This window comes from Furipterus horrens, unplaced genomic scaffold (genome assembly GCF_987537825.1).
Source record: "Furipterus horrens unplaced genomic scaffold, mFurHor1.1.pri manual_scaffold_17, whole genome shotgun sequence".
Taxonomy (NCBI): Eukaryota; Metazoa; Chordata; class Mammalia; order Chiroptera; family Furipteridae; genus Furipterus; species Furipterus horrens.
In genome coordinates, this window is record NW_028327187.1 from 18,849,632 (window position 1) to 18,870,489 (window position 20,858).

General features: G+C 37.6%; 1 pseudogene; it reads right to left on the minus strand.

Annotated features, from left to right (window-relative positions):
* Nucleotides 1-11,184: 11,184 nt before the first annotated feature.
* On the minus strand, nt 11,185-16,498 carry LOC149990614 (N-acetylneuraminate lyase-like; annotated as a pseudogene).
* Between the last annotated feature and the right edge of the window lie 4,360 nt (nt 16,499-20,858).

Consider the following 20,858-nt stretch of genomic DNA (forward strand, 5'->3'; position numbering starts at 1 on the left):
AATTTCTTGAGGTAATTCCTTATTGCTCTTCACAGTGGCTGCACCAATCTGCGTTCCCACCAAGTGCACGAGGGTTCCCTTTTATACGCGTCCTCGCCAACACTTGTTGGTTGTCAACTTATTGATGATAGCCATTCTGACAGGTGTGAGGTGATATCTCATTGTGATTTTAATTTGCATCTCTCTGATGATTAGTGATGTTGATCATATTTTCATATGTCTGTTGGCCATCTGTATGTCCTCTTTGGAGAAATGTCTACTCAGGTCCTCTTCCCATTTTCAATTGGATTAGATTTTGTTTTTTGTGTTTCTTTTTGGTGTTAAGTTATATGAGTTCTGTATATATTTCAGATATTAACCCCTTATTGAATGTATCATTGGTGAATATGTTCTCCCATTCAGTAGATTGTCTTTTCATTTTGTTGATGGATTTCTTTGTTGTGTGGGAGAACTTTTAGTTTGATGTAGTACCATTTGTTTATTTTTTCTTTTGTTTCCTTTGCCTAAGGAGATATAGCAGAAAAAAGTATTGCTAAATGAAATGTTAGAGATTTTACTGCCAATGTTTTCTTGTAGGAGTTTTATAGTTTTTAATCCATTTTGAGTTTTTCTTTTATATGGTGTAAGAAGGTGGTTTAGTTTCATATTTTTTATATGTATCTGTCTAATTTTCCAAAAACTATGTATTGAATAGACTGTCTTTACTTCATTGCTTCCTTTGCTAAGTACTAATTGCCCATATTGGTGTGGGTTTATTTCTGGACTCTCTATTCTGTTCCATTGATCTATGTGTCTGTTTTTACGCCAGTACCATGCTGTTTTGATTACTATGGCTGTGTAGTATAGTTTGATACCAGGTAGCATGATTCCTCCAACTTCGTTCTTCTTTCTCAATATTGCTGTGGCTATTCCATGTCTTTAGTAGTTTCATATGAATTTTTGGATTATTTGTTCTAGTTCTGTGCAATAATATACTATTGGTATTTTGATAGGAAATGCATTAAATCTATATATTACTTTGGGTAGTATGGATATTTTAACAATATTAATTCTTCCTATTCATGAGTACCATATATGCTGCAATTTATTTTTATCTTCTTCAATTTCCTGCTTCAGTTTTTAAAATTTTCCAAGTAGAGGTCTTTTACCTCCTTGGTTAAATTTAGTCCTTGGTATTTTATTTTTATGCAACTGTAGATGCGATTGTTCTTAGTTTCCTTTCTGATAGTTGATTACTGGTGTATAAAAATGCAACCAATTTCTGTATATATATTTTGTATCCTGCTACTTTACTGAATTTATTTATCAGTTCTAGTAGTTTTTTGGATGAAATCTTTAGGTTTCTCTATATAGAGTGTCATTTCATCTGCAAATAATGACAACTTTACTTCCTTTTCTACTTGGGTGACTTTTTCTTCTTCTTTTTTGATTGCTGTGACTAGGACTTCCAGTACTATATTGAATACGAGAGGTAAAAGTGGACATCCTGTCTTTTCCCTGATCTCAAGAGAAACACTTTTGGTTTTTCCCCATTGAGTAAAATGTTAGCTGTGGATGAGTAATGCAGGGCCTTTATTATGTTGAAATATGTTCTGCCTATTCCCACTTTGCTGTGAGTTTTTATCATAAATGGGTACTGGCTTTTGTCAAATGCCTTTTCTGCATCTATTGATATGATCATATAACTTTTATCCTTCATTTTGTTTAGGTGGTGTATGACATTAATTTATTTGTGGATAGTGCTCCAAACTTGCATCCCAGGAATATATCCTACTTGATCATGATGTATAATCTTTTTAATGTATTGCTGGATCAGGTTTGCTAATATTTTGTTGAGAATTTTGGCATGTAGGTTGATCAGGGATATTGGCCTATACTTTTCTTTCTTTGTAGTTTCCTTATCTGGTTTCAGAATTGGGATAATGCTGGCATTGTAAAATGAACTCAGGTGTCTTCCCTTCTCTTGTATTTTTGGGAATAGTTTGAGAAGAATAGGTGTTAGTTCTTCTTTGAATGTTTGGTAAAATTCACCTTTGAAGCTATTCAATCCAAGACTTTTGTTTGTTGGAAGCTTTGTGATTACTGCTTCAATCTCATTAGTTGCAATCACTGTTCTTATTCAAAATTTCCTTGGGTTTCTTTTTTTATTTTTTATTTTTTGGTTTTTCAATTACAGTTGTCCCATTTTTTCCCCATTGCTCCCTCCCACCCAGCCCACCCCTTCTCCCACAATCATATCCCTCCCTGTTGTCCATGTTCATGAGTCATTTATACACGTTCCTTGACTAAACCCTTCCCTTATCCCCCTTCTCTCCCTCCCCTTCCCCCTATTGACTGTTAACCTGCTCCTTGTCCTATTTAGTTCATTTGTTTGTGTTGTTCTTTAGTTTCCTGTATTAGGTGATATCATATATTTTTCTTTCTTTGCCTGGCTTATTTCACTAAGCATAGTTCTCTCTACCTTTATCCATGGGTTTCTTAATGTTATATTTTCATTTAAACTTTAGAATACTTGTGGCTGATTCAAAATAGAATCCCATTTGGATTTTTGAAATTATAAATATTCATTTAAAAAAATTTAAGAGACTTTGAAAATTGTTTTTCTATTACAGTTCTCCCATTTTCCCCCTTTGCTCTCCCCTGCTCCACCCATCCTCTCCCTCTCCCACAGTCAATCCCTATTTAGTTGTCCACATCCATGGATCATTTATAATTGTTCCTTGATTAGAACCTTCCTGTCTTTCCCCCCCTTTCTCCCCCACCTCTGGTAACTGTCAGTCTGTTCCTTGTTTACACGCCTCTGGTTCTGTTTTGCTCATTTGTTTGTTTTGTTCATTTGTTTCCTGTATTAGGTGAGATCATATGATATTTGCCTTTAGCCACCTGGCTTATTTCACTTAGCATAATACTCTCGAGTTCCACCTATGCTGTCCTAAAGGGATTTCCTTCTTTCTTTCTGCTGCATAGTATTCCATTGTATAACTGTACCACCATTTTTTTGGCCACTTATCCATTCATGGTCACTTAGGCTGTTTCCAGCACTTTGCCATTGTAAATAGTGCTGCAATGAACATAGGGATGCATAGGTTCTTTTGAATTGGTGTTTCAGGGTTTCTTGGGTATAATCCTAGCAATGGAATCACTAGATCAAAAGGTATTTCCATTTATAGTTTTTTGAGCAAATTCCATTACTGTTTTCCATAGTGGCTGCACCAGTCTGCATTCCCACCAACAGTGCAGTAGGGTTCCCTTTTCTCCACATCCTCACCAGCACTTGTCATCTGTTGACCTCTTCTTGATGGCCATTCTGACTGGTGTGAGGTTTTAATTTGCATCTCTCTGATGGCTAGTGATGTTGGCATTCTTTCATATGCCTATGGGCCCTCTGTATGTCCTCCTTGAAGAAGTGTCTGTTCAGGTCCTTTGCCCATTTTTTAATTGGTTTATCTTTCTTCTTGGTGTTCAGTCCTATAAGTTCTCTATATATTTTAGAGATCAAACACTCGTCTGAGGTATCATTGGCAGTATGCTCTCCTATACAGTTAGTTCCCTTTTCATCTTGCTGATGTTTTCTTTTGCTGAGCAGAAACTCTAGTTTGATGTAGTCCCATTTGTTTATCCTTTCCTTTATTTCCCTTGTCCTAAGAGATATATCAGCAAAAATGTTACTATGTGGGATATATGAAATTTTACTGCCTATGTTTTCCTCTAGGACTTTTATGATGTCATGACTTACATTTAAGTCTTTTGTCCATTTTGGTTTATTCTGGTGTACGGTGTAAGTTGGTGGTCTAGTTTCATTTTTTTGCATGTTTCTGTCCAGTTCTCCCAACATCATTTTTTGAAGAGGCTATTTTCACTCCATTTTATGCTCTTTCCCCATTGTCAAATATTAATTGATTGTGGAGACCAGGTTTATTTCTGGGTTCACTATTCTATTCCATTGATCTATATGTCTGTTCTTATGTGAGTACCAAACCGTTTTTATTACAGTGGCTTTATAGTATAGTTTGATATCAGGTATTGTGATTTCTCCTACTGTGTTCTTCTGTCTCAAGATTGCTGAGGCTATTCGGGGTCTTTTTTGGTTCCATATAAATTTATGAAGTATTTGTTCTAGGTCTGTGAAATACGCCATTGGTATTTTAATAGGAATTGAGTTGAATCTATACATGCTTAGGTTCATTTTAATGATGTTGATTCTTCCCATTCATGAACATGGTATATACTTCCATTTACTTGCATCTTCCTTAATTTCTTTCTTCAGTGTTATGTAGTTTTCTGAGTACAGCTCTGTTACCTCCTTGGTTAAGTTTATTCCTAGGTACTTTATTTTTCTTGTTGCTATAGTAAATAGGATTTTTTTCTAGTTTCTATCTCTGATATCTTATTGTTGATGTACAGAAATGCCTTTAAATTCTGAGTATTTACTTTGTACCCTGCTATTTTGCCAAGTTCACTTTTTAGGTCAAGTAGTTTTTTGCTGGAGCCTATAGGGTTTTCTATGTATACTGTCATGTCATCTGCAAATAATGACAGTTTTACTTCCTCTTTATCAATCTGGATGCCTTTTTTTTCTTTTTCTTGTCTGATTGCTATGACCAGAATTTCCAAAACTATGTTGCATAAAAGTGGAGAGAGTGGACATCCCTGTCTTGTTCCTGATCTTGCGGGGGAAGCTTTCAGTTTTTGCCCATTGAGTATGATGTTGGATTCAGGTTTCTTATATATGGCCTTTATTATGTTGAGGTATGCTCCCTCTATTTCCACTTTCCAGAGCGTTTGTACATTAAATGGATGTTGTACTTTATCAAATGCCTTTTCAGCATCTATTGATATGATCATGTGATTTTTGTCTTTTATTTTGTTTATGTGGTGTATTACACTTACTGATTTGTGAATATTAAACCATCCTTGCACCCCTGGATGAATCCCACTTGATTGTGTTATATGAGCTTTTTAATGTGTTGCTGGATATGGTTTGCCAATATATTTTTAAACTTTATTTATAGTTTTTCTATTACAGTTGTCCTACATTTTCCCCCATTGCTCCCTGCACCCAGCCTACCCCCTTCCCACAGCCAATCCCCACCCTGTTGTCCATGTCCATGGGTCATTTTTATTAGTTCCTTGACTAGACCCTTCCCTCTTTTTCCCCCCTTCTCCTTCTCCCTCCTGCCCCCTGGTCACTGTCAGTCTATTCCTTGTTTACATGATTTTGGTTCTGTTTTGCTTGTTTGTTTGTGTTGTTCATTAGTTTTCGGTATTAGGTGATTTCATATGGTATTTGTCTTTTGCTGCTTGTCTTATTTCACTAAGCATAATACTCTCCAGTTACATCCATGATGTTGCAAATGGTAGGAGTTCTTTCTTTCTTTCTGCTGGGTAGTATTGCATTGTGTAAATGCACAATAGAGTTTTGATTCACTCATTTACAGATGGGCACTTAGGTTGTTTCCAGCACTTGGCTCTTGTAAATAGGGGTGCATAGGTTCTTTGGAATTTGTGTTTCAAAATACTTCAGGTATAATCCTAGCAATGGAATCACTGCTTTGCCAATATTTAGTTGAGGATTTTAGCATCTATGTTCATCAGCGATATTGGCCTATAGTTTTCTTTCTCTGTTGTGTCTTTACATGGTTTTGAAATTAGAATAATACTGGTGTTATAGAAGAGTTTGGGAGTCTTCCCTCTTCTTGGAATTTTTGGAATAGTTTGAGTAGGATAGGCGTTAGTTCTTCCCTAAATGTTTGGTAAAATTCACCTGTGAAGCCATCTGGACTGGGGCTTTTGAGTGCCATTAGGTTTTTTTTTTTTTTTTTAGTAATGCTTCAATTTCACTAGTTATCAGTCTATTCAGGATTTCTGGTTCTTCTTAATTCAGTTTTGGAAGATTATATGTTTGCAAAAATTTGTCCATTTCACCCAGGTTGTCAAGTTTTTTTGTCATACAATTGCTCATAGTAATATCTTACAATCCTTTGTATTTCTGTGGTATTGGTTGTGATTTCTCCTCTTCTATCACTGATTTTATTTATTTGGGTCCCCTCTCTTTTTTTCTTGATGAGTCTGGCTAAAGGCTTGTCAATTTTGTTTATCTTTTCAAAGAAGAGCTCCTGGTTTTATTGATCTTTTGATATTTTTGCTTAGTGTCTATGTCATTTAATTGTGCTCTGATCTTGATTATTTCCTTCCTTCCACTCGATCTGGGCTTTGTTTGTTTTGTTTCTCTAATTCCTGTAGCTGTAAGGCTAGGTTGTTTATTTGATACTCTTCTGTCCTTTTTAGGTAGGCTTGTGTTGCTATGATCTTTCCTTTCAGGACTGCTTTTGCTGTGTTCCATAGGTTTTGGGGTGCTGTGTGTTCATTATCATTTGTTTCCAGAAACTTTTTGATTTCTTTCTTGATGTCATTGTTAACCATTCATTAATTAATAGCATATTATTCATTCTCCATGAATTTGAATGCTTTTGAGTTTTTTCATTATGGTTGGTTTCCAGTTTCAAGTCATTGTGGTCTGAGAAGATGCCTGATATAATTTCAATTTTCTTGAATTTGTTGAGGTTTGTTTTGTGTCCTACAATGTGGTCTGTCTTAGAAAGTGTTACATGTGCATTTGAAAAGAATGCATATTTTGCTTCTTTGGGGTAAAAGGTTCTATATATATTAATTAAGTCCATTTGATCTAGAGTGTTGTTCAATGCCTCAATATCCTTGGTGTTTCTTTGTTTCGAAGATCTGTCCATCATTGACAATGTGGAGTTAAAATCCGCTCCTAGGAGTGTGTTGCTGTCAATATTCTTCTTAAAGTTCTCCAAGGTTTTCCTTATATTTTTGGGTGCTCCTATGTTGGGTGCATATATATTTATAAGTTATATCTTCTTGATGCATTGTTCCCTTAAGTATTATGAAGTGTTCTTCTTTGTCTTTTTCTATGGCCTTTGTTGTGAAATCTATTTTGTCTGATATAAGTATTGCTACTCCTGCCTTTTTTTAATGACCATTTGCCTGAAATACTTTTTTCCATCCTTTCACTTTCAGTCTGTGTAGATCTTTGGTTCTGAGGTGGGTGTCTTGTAGACAGAAAATATGTGGGTCAGGTTTTTTTTATCCATTTAGCTACCCTATGCCATTTTATTGGAACATTAATCAACTTACACTTAAGGTTATTATTGATAGATACTTATTCATTGTGATTTTTCCCTTTGTACCTGTGTTCTTCTCTCTCTCTCTCTCTCTTTCTTCATCTTCTTAAAGCAGACCCTTTAGCATCTCTTGCAATGCTGATTTGGTGGAGATGTACTTTTTTAGCCTTCTTTTGTCTGGGAAACTCCTTATTTCACCTTCCATTTTGAATGAGAGCCTTGCTGGGTAGAGTAGTCTTGGTTGTAGGCCTTTGTTTTTTATTGTTTGAAATATTTTTTGCCATTCCTTTCTGGCTTGTAGTGTTTTTGTTGAGAAATCCACTGAGCCTTATCAGAGCTCCCTTGTATGTTATTTGCTGTTTCTCTCTTACGGCCTTTAGGATTCTCTCTTTGTCTTTGAATGTTGCCATTTTTTTTTTTTTTATGATGTGTCGAAGGGCCTCTTTGTGTTCATCTTTATTGGTACCTCTGTGCTTCTTGGACTTGCATGACTTTTTCTCTCTTCAAGTCAGGGAAGTTTTCTGTCATTACTTTTTCAAACAGGTTTTCTATCCCTTGCTCCCCTTCTTCCCCATATGGTATCCCTATGATACAGATATTATTACATTTCATGTTGTCCCGCAGCACTCTTAAATCCTCTGCATTCTTTTTTAGTCCTTTTTCATTTTTGCACTGATTGGGAATTTTTTTTCTTATTTGTCTTCCAGCTCACTGATCCGATCCTCTGCTTCATCTAGTCTGCTTTCGATTCCTTCTACTGCGTTCTTCAGTTCAGAAATTGTATTCTTCATTTCCTCTTGGCACTTATTGATAGTTTCTATGTCGTTTTAAAAGCTGGTGTTGTTCAAAAAAAGTCTGTTGTAGCTTCCCTGGAATTATTTGTAGTTTACCTGGAGTTCTCCATGGTTCCCCTGGAGTCATTGTAGTTTCCTCTGAGTTTGTCAAGTGTATAGAGCTTCCTTATAATCATTATTTTGAATTCCATGTCTAATAGTTGGCTTGCCTCTGTTCCATTTAGGACTATTTCTGGGGACTCCCTCTTTCCTTTCATTGGGGGATTGTTTCTTTGTCTCCCCATTTTAGGTGACTCTTGTTTATTTTTGTTTCTTAGATTGGTCTGCTTTTATTTCCTGCCTTCTTGGTGTGACCTTATGTAATGTGAGACCTGTGGGATTCAGTGGTGCAGTCTCTTTGATCTCCTGAGCTTGATGCTCTTGGGAAGCTCTTTATGCCATTTATTTAGCTGTCTGATTGCGTTTCGGTTTTGGTTGTTGCTCTTTGGTGGGACCTTTCCTCTGACTAGCTTACTGGGGGTCACTCCACCCACCATGTTTTGAATTCTTTTGTGGAGATGTCTCTGCTCAGTATTTGTACTCCAAATCTGTTCCATGATGGGAGCAATCAGACAAAGCTGCTACTTACTCTGCCACCATTTTTCCCCCTTACATATCTTGATTGACTTGTTTTTGTAAGAATTATTTCTGTTGCTACTTAAATGGATTATTTTTTTGTTATTTTTTCTAAGTGGTTATTAGGTATATAGGAATGTTAATGTCATTTTTATTAAGTAATTTCCTATGTAGCTCTAAGACTGATATAGGGAAGCATATGTTTTGAGCATAAATGATTAGCACTCTGGCTTCAGTTTCGAAATACATAACCATATATAAAGACTTAGAAAATATATTGGCAGGACATCAGCCCAAATGTCAACATTGATTATCTCTGAATAATGGGTGATGATTCTGAATGATCTTTGTTGTCTTCCTTGTGGTGTCAAGTGTTTTCCATATTTCTTGCAGTAAATATGTATTACTATTATATCAAGAAGAAAAATATTTAAAAAGAGGAATGAGTTCATAGCATCATTAAGAGATGTAACCTTGGAGTATAGTTGTGGTGCTTATATAGGGAGGAAAGGAACAACAGGACCAATTGTATAATCAGGGTAGACTAACTGCTATAATTAAGTATCCAAACACTCAGTGGCTGGACAGAAGGAAAGTTTCCTTTCTTCTTACAATTTAATGTAGGTCCACAGGGACTGGGACAGGGAATGGGTACTGTTGCATATAGTAGGTTTTAGGGGGTCAGCCCAGAATTTATATGATCACTTCCACTCACATTCAATTGGCCGGCCCTCAGTCATGTGGCCATATCTAGTTGTAAGGGTGACTAGAAAATGTAATCTAGCTGTGTGCTCAGGAAGAAAAAAAATTAAATACTGGTGAGCACTCACAGACTCTTAGTGAGTCTAGTGAGCACTTAGAGTTGCATTATTGTTTTTGCATCATTTTCTAGGACAGTTATTTGGGTTTTGGAGTATTCTTCCCAAAGAGCTTTCTTGAATTTTTTGAGAGTATCAAAATTGTCCACGAATAATCAAACAAGCAGAGATGTTTCCTCCCCCATCAAGATTCACAGGCAAATTTCTTGGTATCTTGACCCCTCTGTCCAGCTATTTTTTGCATTGAGTCATCTTCAACCTGAAGTTCAATCCTCAGACTCTAATTTCCCATCTTAATCTGCTCTGATCTCATATCTTCAGTTATTTAACTCAGTATTTGACTTTCACCTATGATGGACACTGCTTGCTCTATGTACAATATTTTGGTGAATTGTCTATATTTTCCTCCGTGTCCGAACTCAGCCCATCTCCTACTTCTTGACCTGACACTGGGTTGTCAGGTTGGCATCTCAAAAAGACTCTGTGTCATCTTAATTAGGGCTGATTACTTCCTGGAAAAGGAGTAAATAATTTTCTCTTCCCTGGTTTCTGGAGAATGATTTATGAACCATTAACAGTTGAGTTAATGCAATCACCTGCCTAGTGTCCTTTGGTACCTTGAGTTTTTGTAAGGAAGCTGATAGATACATGTGGTACAACCTGACATGGCTTATTTGGAAAAGATCACTGATGGACAACTGATACCATCATCATTTCACAAAATATCAAAGTACATGTTATGGTGAAAACACTCAGTGTATTCATAAAGGACAAATCCTGCATAAGTATTCCAAGAAGTTGTGGTTCGATTTTGTTAGCTCTGTGCTCACATTGAAAGAAACTATTTGTTTCTTTCCCATAGGGGTTCCAGAGTGAAATTCCATTTTCACTCACTACAAATTTTCTGTGATGTGTTTTAAATGGGGCCCTTCAAAAGTATTTTCTGTGCTCTGCTCACGTTTTGCTATCCAACAAATTGCTAGGCAAACAAAATGCCTGGGGCCTATGACCAACTGTGGGTATTGGAATCCAGAGCTATTTTTAAAATAACATTTCCTTTCTTATTATAAAAGTAATGCATAACAATGACTTATGCTTTCCAGTTCATACTAAGAGCACAGTGCAGGATTCAGTCTTTCATGTGCATTAAATAATCTTCACAACAACTTTTTGGATGGAAATATAATGATTTCCATTTAATGTAGACAGAAACAGAGGTCCAAAGAAATCCAGTATCTTGTTTAGGTTGACAACCAGGAAGTGGTAATGCTAGGGGCCAGCACACTTTACTGACACCAAATCCTGCCTTTATATATAACTATTACAGCAAATCTGAAAATGTAAAATATAATAAAGAAGAAAACAAAAATAAAAATTATTAATAATGCCTTAACCTAGAGATATCTATTATTTCCAAATGAATATTTATTAAAATTAAAGTACATTATAGTAGTTTAAAATGAGAAAACCTTAAAATAGGATTAAAAACCAGAAATTAAGATAATAGGAACTCCCAAAGCAGATTGAATTAATCTATTACAATTTTCCTCTTGATTCCATTTTATCCATACAAGCAGAAATGTCTCTGTAAAAATTTTGAGCAATATTGAATGGCTCAGGGCTCATGATTCCTTTTGGAGTTTTTTGCCCCTTCACAAAATAAACTTTTAAAGATCATAGTAGGTACTTAAATACTTGTTTATTGATATGAGATTTCATTTTTTAAGCTCATCTATAAAGTCCTTTAGAAATGAATGCACTGTTCAGGTAGATTATATCTCAATGTACCCACCCTGAGTTGATAGAAAGGCATTAGCTACAGGCTTCCAAGTTTTCCCTCTTTAAATCAGTAAAAGAAAGGAAATCAAGCTCTTCAATTTAGCTTTCACATCATCAGTAAACTCCTTGGAGGATTTCTGCAGTGGAAGCTATGGTGGGTCCACTGGAATACCAGACACCAGAGTCATGATGGCTTTGATCTGTGACACTCCAAAACCTAGTTTGACCACAAAGTTCATAAATCTCTGAATACAAAACTAATCATTCTAGGCTGAAGAGAATGCCTTCCATTCAAAAGCCTCCAATATCTGGTTTGTCTTTTTCGTAGGTATAGATACAGCCCACTGCTCCAGTTGCTCCCTTCACCAGAGCACTCAACAGTTGCTCATCATCCCAAAAATAAAAGCAAACTGTCACTGGCAATTCTGATTGACACACTGCCGAAGTCTAACAGATCTGTGTCACTAAATTTCAGCCCTTGGAAGGTAGGGATCTTCTCCTGAATCCCATCCAACAACTCCTTAGCATGAACTGCTCAGAACAATGAGTGCTTCATTAATCTGCCCACCAGATATATCTATTTTATTTGGTACATGTTCTTCAAATCTTTACCCCTGATGGATAGGTATTTTTTTAAATGAACAAGTTTTATGCATGTTACTCCACTTTTAACATTTAACCTCTTATTATGAGCATATTTTCAAGTCATTAAATTTTGTTGAGAGCATTTTCCTGGTTGCATGCTATTCAAATGTACCATAATTCATTTAACCAGTCCCTTATTACTGGACATTTTTCTGCTTTCGGTTCTTGCTATTATAAAACTAGTTACAAATAATTCTACCATAAATTCATTTGACTATTTTTTTACTGATTATTTTCTTGTTATAAATTCCTAGTAGAATTACTGTTTTAAATATATGCACATGTTTAAGGTCCTTGACACATATTGTCAAACACAACAAATTCTTGATTGCATCTATATATCAACCAGCCATAATTGACTTTAATATACTTTATAATTGGTACTAATCAATACCAGAGATATCGTTTTTAATATGGCCATTAAATACAAAATAGATTAGGATTATTTTAAGTACCATGCTTTTTTCTTTATCTATAGATGAGTGTTTTAGGAATAAGAGAAAGATTTGGCCTCAAGCTTACCAGCTCAGAAAGGGCTTGATGACCTCAGGAGACCTGAGGTGGGATTGGATGGCATCTTCAGCAATATATGGCTACCAAGAAGGAGGACCTGCAGGATATGCTGAGGGAATTCTGCCTACTAGGAGAATTGTGCATAGATGCAATATTTGCAGATACATTTCTTTTGTGAGATTGGCATTCTTGAGTAAGAAAGAGAGGTAAAAATAACTTTGAACATTTAGTTTCTTTAAGCTTAGAAACTGAATTTAAACTACTACTCATTTGAAGCTGCCATGACTTTCCCTATGTAGTGCCCTTGCAACAACCCTATAAAGCAATGGTTCCCAGCCTTTTTGGCACCAGGGACTGGTTTTGGGGAAGACAATTTTTCCATGGATGGGGGAGACAGGAGGCCTATCTCAGGTCGGAATGGGAATGAAGCTTAGCTCACTTGTCCGCTGCTCACTTCCTGCTGTGTGGCCCTGTTCTGCACTAGTCCGTGGCCCAGGGGTTGGGGGCCCTGCTATAAGGCACACAGATTAAGTGTTATTATCCTCACTTTACAGAAGATAACAATAGTAACAATATAATTTTATCAAGTGCATACTATAGCACAGGCATTGTGCTAATACTTTGTATGTATTATTCTCCTTAATGCTCAAAAGAACCCTATGAAATTGGAACCACATTTCATGGATAAGGACATGATTGTGAACCCATGTCACCCCAATAAATGTAATAAAAAATAAAAACAACAATTTTAAATAACTGATTTAAAGTCACAAATTTATCAAGTGGCAGAAAAGGAATTCAAATGCACTTGGTCTCCAGAGAAATCTTGAGAGTGCTTAAAGTGCTTTGTTTCAAGTCCTCCAGAGACTGAGCAGTTGAACTGGAACCCATGTCCAGATCTCAGTGTTCAATGATATTTCCAGTACTCCAAGATTACACTGTTCCCATTTGGATGCAGTTGGCAATGTCAGCCCTTATTTGAAGTGCCAAAACTATTAAGAGTCTCTCAAGCACAGGCTAAATTTGCTTACAAACGCAGTGACAAATCATTGACTTTGTTCCCAACATCTGTGCATGCCACTGTGTGTGTGTTTGTACCTGTGGGAACCTGAAAATACCCATAGGCACCCATTTACTAATGAGTGGTGGAGGAACTAAAAGATAAAATAACCTGTTGAAGATGACATAGCTGGTAGTGAAAGTAGAGATCATAACACCCCTTTCCCAGAGTTGTTGAGAGCATTATATGTATGTTGGAAAGTGACTTTCACAAAGTAAACATTTGGTAAATATCAGTAAATAATAATGACTATGATGATGATGACAGTTATCCTGTTACTACAATAGGGTAATCAGCTCTTCTGCATCATTAATCCTTGTGTTCTCAAATGGAGACGATTAGGCTTATTACTTGTCTTACTGGATCAAATAGTGCCTGATAGATCTGCAAATATTGATTCCACAGTGTATGAAGAATGTCTCTTAGGAAGTTGCTGGTCAGCTAGGAGAAGCTCGTTAACCCTGAGATACTCAGATTTGTACCAAAACTATAGAAGCTTCCAAGCAGAGACATTATTTTCAGTGTGTCCACCTCACACTTATCTTTTATAAGCAGAGGCACTTCTACTTTTACACACTATACCTGAACATGAGTCTGCTTCAACATGATAGGAAGCAACAAGCTACCCAGTCCCTGCTATTTTAAGTTTTGAATAGCAAAATCCTGTGACAATCTAGAACACTTCTTTCTATAGAATGTGCTGACACAGAATAGAATTCAATGGGACCTCATACCTAGTGTATTTCACTACCAGCATGCTTTATTTATCCTTGCTTAACTGTATGAATGGGCAATTTTCCTTCCAGATGAAGAGGCACTCTAGTAACTGAACTATAATTTTCCAAGGAGAATTTCTTGGTCCCTGTTTTGAAGGAAGAGGTCATTTTGGCTGAGAGATAGTAATAGTTTCCTGGTATGATATTTTCATTACCACTAAAATACATGGTGTGTAGATTCTATCTTGATTTTTCCTATGAACAGTGAATGCAGATAGTGATGATATCTAGTCTTCTGTTATCACAGCTGTATATTCAAGTGAGGCTAGAACCAGACATGGCTCTGGGCTGGAGTTCTGGCTTTAATTGTACTGGGGTTCACAGGACTGCCATGTGCAGCAGTCTTCTTACTGGCAAATGGGAAAACAGAGCAAGCCATGCCCCTCGAAGAAGCATAGTGAAGAATGTAGGTTTGTGTCATTAGTCCTCCCCACAAAATTGTGTGCTGTGTATTGACGTGGCCAGGGCCAGCCATCACCCTGAGAATAGGCAAGAGAGTATGGCAGACATTATAAACCCACTCTTGCTATCAGAAATAAAATAAAATATAAAATAAATCAGTTAATGAAAAACTTGGTGTTTACTGAGTATTAGTTATGTGAATGAGTGGAGCACCTAAACTGTGCTGGGATATGGTAGTAGATGTTTTACTAACAGTATTGCCAAATTTCAAAACAATTATGTGGGATAGGTACTATTATTTTCATACCCATTTTATAGACGAGGAAACCAAAATGCAGAGAAATTAAATAATTTTCCAAAAGCAGACAATAGGAGGCAAACCTGAGATTGAATTCCAGAGCCTGTGTTCTTAACCTCTAAGCCCAGTTTTTCATAAGCATAAAAAACAGGTGTATTGCTATGGATTCCAGATCAATACAGAAATTTTACAATATATTCATTAGAATATTTGAGTCCCATTCTGTGTGGACTACTTTAAAAAAATAAAACATAGCTGTCTTCAAGGATAAATACTGTTATCACCACCATACAGATAAGGCAGCTGAGGCACACAATGACTTCCCCAAGATCATCTAACTTGTATGGTACAGAGTTAGTTTTTCTGGTTCTAAAACACCAGCCTGCAAGGAGGCTATGAAGATTAATGAAACAGCACCCTTGCCCATATGAATTTGTGTTCTAATAGGCAAGGAATGGACCCTGGACATGAATCACTAGAATTCAAAGTCCAATGTAATAAGTTCCATATGAGTAATAAAAAAGGAGGAAGACTAAAGAAGGAAAAGAAAGAATGGTAAATGGGATGAGGAGGAAGGACAAAAGGGGAAAGAGGAAAGAGAAGAAGTAATCCTGTAGAAGAGAGAAATTTAATTTCTGTTCATAAATAGCTCTGAAACAGGCCAGCAAGCCTGGCAGGACAAGTGGAGTAGAGAAACTGAGACAAATAGCTGAACAAACCGGCTGAGCAATTTACAGTCATCTCCCTAGGTATAACATCTAGGCCTCAGTTGCATTTCAGCTCCAGGACCAGAAAAGCAGCAAAACACAGTGGGCGGGCGACACCGGGAACAGAAACAATGACTCAAGACCCCCTGCCCTGTCACTGACCAATCAGTGGAAACCATGACCCTGAAAGGGCACACCTGGAGAACTGATGAATATTCTGCTGAAACCCTTCCCCGAGACCTCCCTTAAAATTCCTGCCTGCAAGAAAGAGATAAAAATTTAAGCCCTGGCTGGTGTGGCTCAGTGAATTGAGTGCTGACCTGCAAATCAAAGGGTCACCAGTTCGATTCCTAGTTAGGGCACATGCCTGGGTTGTGGGCAAGGTCCCCAGATGGGGATGCAAGAGAGGCAACCACACACTGATGCTTCTCTCTCTCTTCCCCTCTCACTGTAAACAAACAAACAAACAAACAAACAAACAAATAAATAAATAAATAAATTCTTTAAAAAAAATTGAGACAAAAGACCCAGCACTTGAGCTCTCCCTCTGGGGAGCAGCCAGCACTATTTCCTTTCCCTTCTTCTTCCCTCATTTCTTCCCCCACAGGCACACATCCTCTAAATGCTAAGGGACCCCAAGACTTACAATCATGGGAGTAGTGGACAGTGACAGCTTGTCCCAGGCTAATTCCCTGAAACTGTCCCCAAGCCCCTCTTCTCTGACTTTCCAGTGAGCTAAGGTAGCCCAGCCTAGGCTCTCCTGTTGCTTCCTCTATGCTAAGCCCTTCCTTGTTTCACTCTCCCCAGCTTTAATAAATGTACCCTCATAGTCACCTGGACTCATGTCGTGAAATCTTTCCTACCCGAAGTCAAGAACCCGCACACTACCTGCTGGCCCCAGGCAGACCCACTCAGGGGCAGGGCCACTGTCTGGTAACAGCTCCATTGACAAAGAGGTATTGAGTGCATCCCTGAGGGATGAAAAAGAATTGAATAAACAGAGCCTCCTTTTATTTATATGCCAGACATTGCACTAGGTTCTTTACATCCATTAAGACTGGGTCTCACAAGAACAATGTCATTGTTTCCAGTTTGTAGCAAAGGAAACAGAGGCAAAGCAAAATGATGTAGCCAGATGTAAGTGAATGGCATGAACAAAGGCCTGGCCTAGGGATAAGGAACAGAGATGTTGCTGGAACGGAATTTACAGTGGTATTAGAAAGGAGTGCTGGGCCCAGGTGCTGGAGTTCTGGGACTCTATCCTATTCACAATGGAGAGTTGGTCCAATTTCCTAAGAAGGCAGAAATGAGATAATGAGCACATTATCTTAGGAAGATTCTCCGGCATTGGTTTGCAAGGATGAATTGAATGGCAGTAACTAGAGTGAGTCAAGATGCTGTTCCTATACCCTAACCACAGGACAGTAGGCACAGGCCTAGAGGCTTAAGTCTGAGGCTGAGCTTTGTCACTGATTAACTGTGATCTTAAGGAAAGCATTCTATCTCTCTTGACCCTCAGTTGTCTCAGCTGTAGATGAAGATGATAATACAATGCCTTGCAGGGACGCTGTGAGGAGTAAACAAGACAAAAATATGTGAAATGCTCTGCTCAGTGCCTGATCCTTAGCAATCATGGGAGTTCCTATTTTGTTTCATGAAAAACTGATACTAGCTGAGAGGCTATTACAGTAATCCATGCACAAGGTAATAAGGGCCCTGCCTGACCTGGTGACTAGAGACAATCAGAAAAGATGAAATAATGGTAAGTGATAGTGACACTCCTTCTTACATGGCTAAGTTGTTGAGAAAAAATAAAATCGTACTTTAACCAGAATATTTTGCTGCCAAACTCAAAACAGATTTGAAAATGAAAATTATCTCTCATGTGCAGTATAGTATTTATATGGCTTTTGTCAGACTGAAAGACATTGACTCCAATATTGTTATATTTATCATTCTTTAAGCATTCAGTGGCCCTGGCTGGTTTAGCTCAGTGGATTGAGCGTCGGCCTGCGAGCTAAGTGTCGCTGGTTCGATCTTCCAGTCAGGGTACATCAGAGAAGGAAAACTCTGACTCCAAAAAACCTCCGCTGCCTTGCGGCATACCTCTTCAGGGGAAAGGCTAAGGGAGTAAACCCCGACAGAAAATCCGGAGCCGGAGTCCCTAAGGCGGTTTGACGTTGTAGTCAACACCGGCAACTCCTGCGGCGCACCTGAAGCCAAGCTGTATTGACTCTGTCTTTCCCTTGGACCCTTCAGCTGCGAAGAGAGGGGGGGTCTGCTGCATGGGCAACAGCAGACCCTCCATATCACCCTGCCCAGGCTCTGTAGCTTCAGCGTCATCGCGGGATGTCGATTCAACACGGGAGGAGACAGATACAATGTCACTCCCGAGTCGGACTGCACAGCCATTCTCAGCGGTGCAGATAGACTCTTGGGAAGCTACACCATCGTCTCTCGAGACGGACGGCTGCTGACGAAGCATTCAGTATATTGATGCCATATCTAACCAAACCCTTTTGAGATTAAGCAATGGATTTGAGAATATATGAAAGTGAGCCCTAAAATGGAAGATCGAATTTCATTTTTGTAACTTTTTGTTCTATGATCCTGAAAGACTTGCCTTTTCATGATTTCCATCATGTTTTCTGAACTGACATTAATGTTATAGATATTAACTTTGATATTTAATTAAAAGGAGGTTATCTGTTCATGTAATTGCTGTCCAGGTAATTAGTCACTTGTCTTAGGTGGCTAGGACTGAATGTTTCCACCACAAATCCATGTCAGCTATTTGACACATAAATCAGGCCCTAGAAAGAATAAGCTTAGGAATTTAATGTCTAGAACATGGCTTTGATTTCAATATCCAGCCCATAATATAAAATTCTAAAATGCCAATCTCTAGCCCTTACTTAAAATGAGTTTATTAGTTGATCATTAAACATACAGTATATGCCACAAAGTTAATTTTATAAAAAAGTTGGCTAGAGCCTGGGTAAATGAACAATTAACGTCTCCTCTAAGAACAGATCCATTATCATAATTCCTAACAAAAATACAATTCACATGCATGCATAAGACAAAAATAACACCTCCCTCTCTTTTAGGCATTTGATATAGAAGCAAAAAGCTCAATCTGTAAGATCTAGCAGGACTAATTCACTTCGTTGTTTTTTTCTTCACCTTACAATGATAATCAAGCATTTCTTATTTGAAATCTAAAACTTGTTTTTAACACTGGGATATATTATTAGGTATATTTTGAATACCTAGTTGAAATAAAGAGAGAACATATGCATTTCATTAGGAGGCTTTAAAATCATAATTAACCTAACGATCAATTATTTGTAATGTATCAATACATTGATATGTCAAATATTTCTGAATGAAATATAAGAGAAATGAGATGTTGCATACTTTGATAACTCCTCTGCTGCAGGCAATAGTATTGATGGATTAAATATCACAAAGATAAACAAAAAAGGCACAGCTGGTCTTGGATAAAAGGCAAGCATCTCCATGGATCAGATACAAAAAAGAAAAACACAACTGTGTGTGGGGCTGAATGTTGCTGGGCTCCTGCTCTGGTAATAGGCAATGATGGCCAAGAAATTAGGTCTTTTTGAAGAAGGCAGCTAACATGCCTCACACAAGAAGAGAGATCAGGACTAACTCAGTGCTTAAAATCAAGAATTGGGCATGGGGGGAACAGAACATTTCACCTTGTCTCATGAAAGGAAGCTGCAACTCTAGCCAGTGTGGCTCAGTTGGTTGGACACTGTCCTGAAAAGCAAAAGGTAATTGGTTGGATTCCCACTCAGCGTACATGTCTGGGTTACAGGCCAGGTCTCCGTTGGGGGCATGCAAGAGGCAACTGATTGAAGTATCTCTCACACATCAATGTTTTTCTCCCTCTCTTTCTCCCTCCCTTTCCCTCTCTCTAAAAATACATACTTAAAATCTTTAAATAAAAATAAGCTGCTAAATGTGGACTGAGACCATATCCCCTACAAGATATAGGCCTTAGAAAGTGGGAGGGCACGAATACAACCTCATGACCTAGGAATGAGCCAAGTTGCCCATTTGTTCCATGAAAGAATTTACCAATTGCCCAACATAACCACTGGGCAGAAACTCCAAACTGAGTCTGTAAGACCTGGTTCTGAAATAGGGACCTGTAGGGCTGAATGAAGACAATTATAAAGTGCCAGATGGGAAGGGATGAAAATAGAAAGAGATAGAAAGAAAAGGCCCTAGGCAAATTACTTTTAAGAAGGCACTTGCACACAGAGTCTCCTTAAATTTTGTGCCCCAACTGCCTAAGTCTCCTCACTAGGCTCTGCTAAGAATCAGCAAGTCCTTACAAATATAAGTAAATAATCAATAAATGGAGGATTAGTGAGAGCACTCCCTTACAAAAGTGTTAATAAATGTGGAAGGAATAATAGAAAATAATCATTTGGCAATAATTGTCAATGCATGCTAAAACTATTAGGTTACATTTTAATAAGGAATGATATATTTACAAACTTTCAAAGGCTCTCATCTACAACATATTTATTAATAAAAAAGGGGCAAGTAGGAAGTTTACAGTGGGAGAACCCACGTTTTCTTTTGATGAGAAATTTTAACACCTACTTTCTTAGCAGCTTTCAAATATGCAATACTTGCAATATATTTTTTCTTTTATTTTAAGTATATTTTATTGATTATGATGTTACAGCAGTTCCAATGTTTCTCCCCTTTGTTCCCATCTACCCAGTACCCCTCTTCCCTACAGCAATTCTATCCCCCTTAGTCAATGTCCATGGGTTGTTCATATAAGTTCTTTGGCTTCACCCTTTCCTATATTATTCTTAACATCCCCCTGTCTATTTTGTACCAACCAATTATGCTTCTTAGTCCCTGCACCATTTCCCCATTTCTCCCCCTCCCGCCTCCCAGCTGATAACCCTCCAAATGATCCCCATACCTATGATTCTGTTGCTATTCTGGTTTGCTAAGTTGGACTTTGTTTTTATATTTTTAGATTCAGTTATTGATAGTTGTGAGTTTGTTGTCATTTTAGTGTTCATACTTTTGATCTTCTTTTTCTTAAATAAGTCCCTTTGACATTTCATATAATAATGGCTTGGTGATGATGAACTCCTTCAGCTTTACCTTGTCTGGAAAGCACTTCATCTGCCCTTCCATTCCAAATGATAGCTTTGCTGGACAGAGTAATCTTGGTTGTAGGTTGCTTTTCATCACATTGAATACTGTTTGCCAGTCCCTTCCTTCCTGCAAAGTGTCCTCTGAGAAAT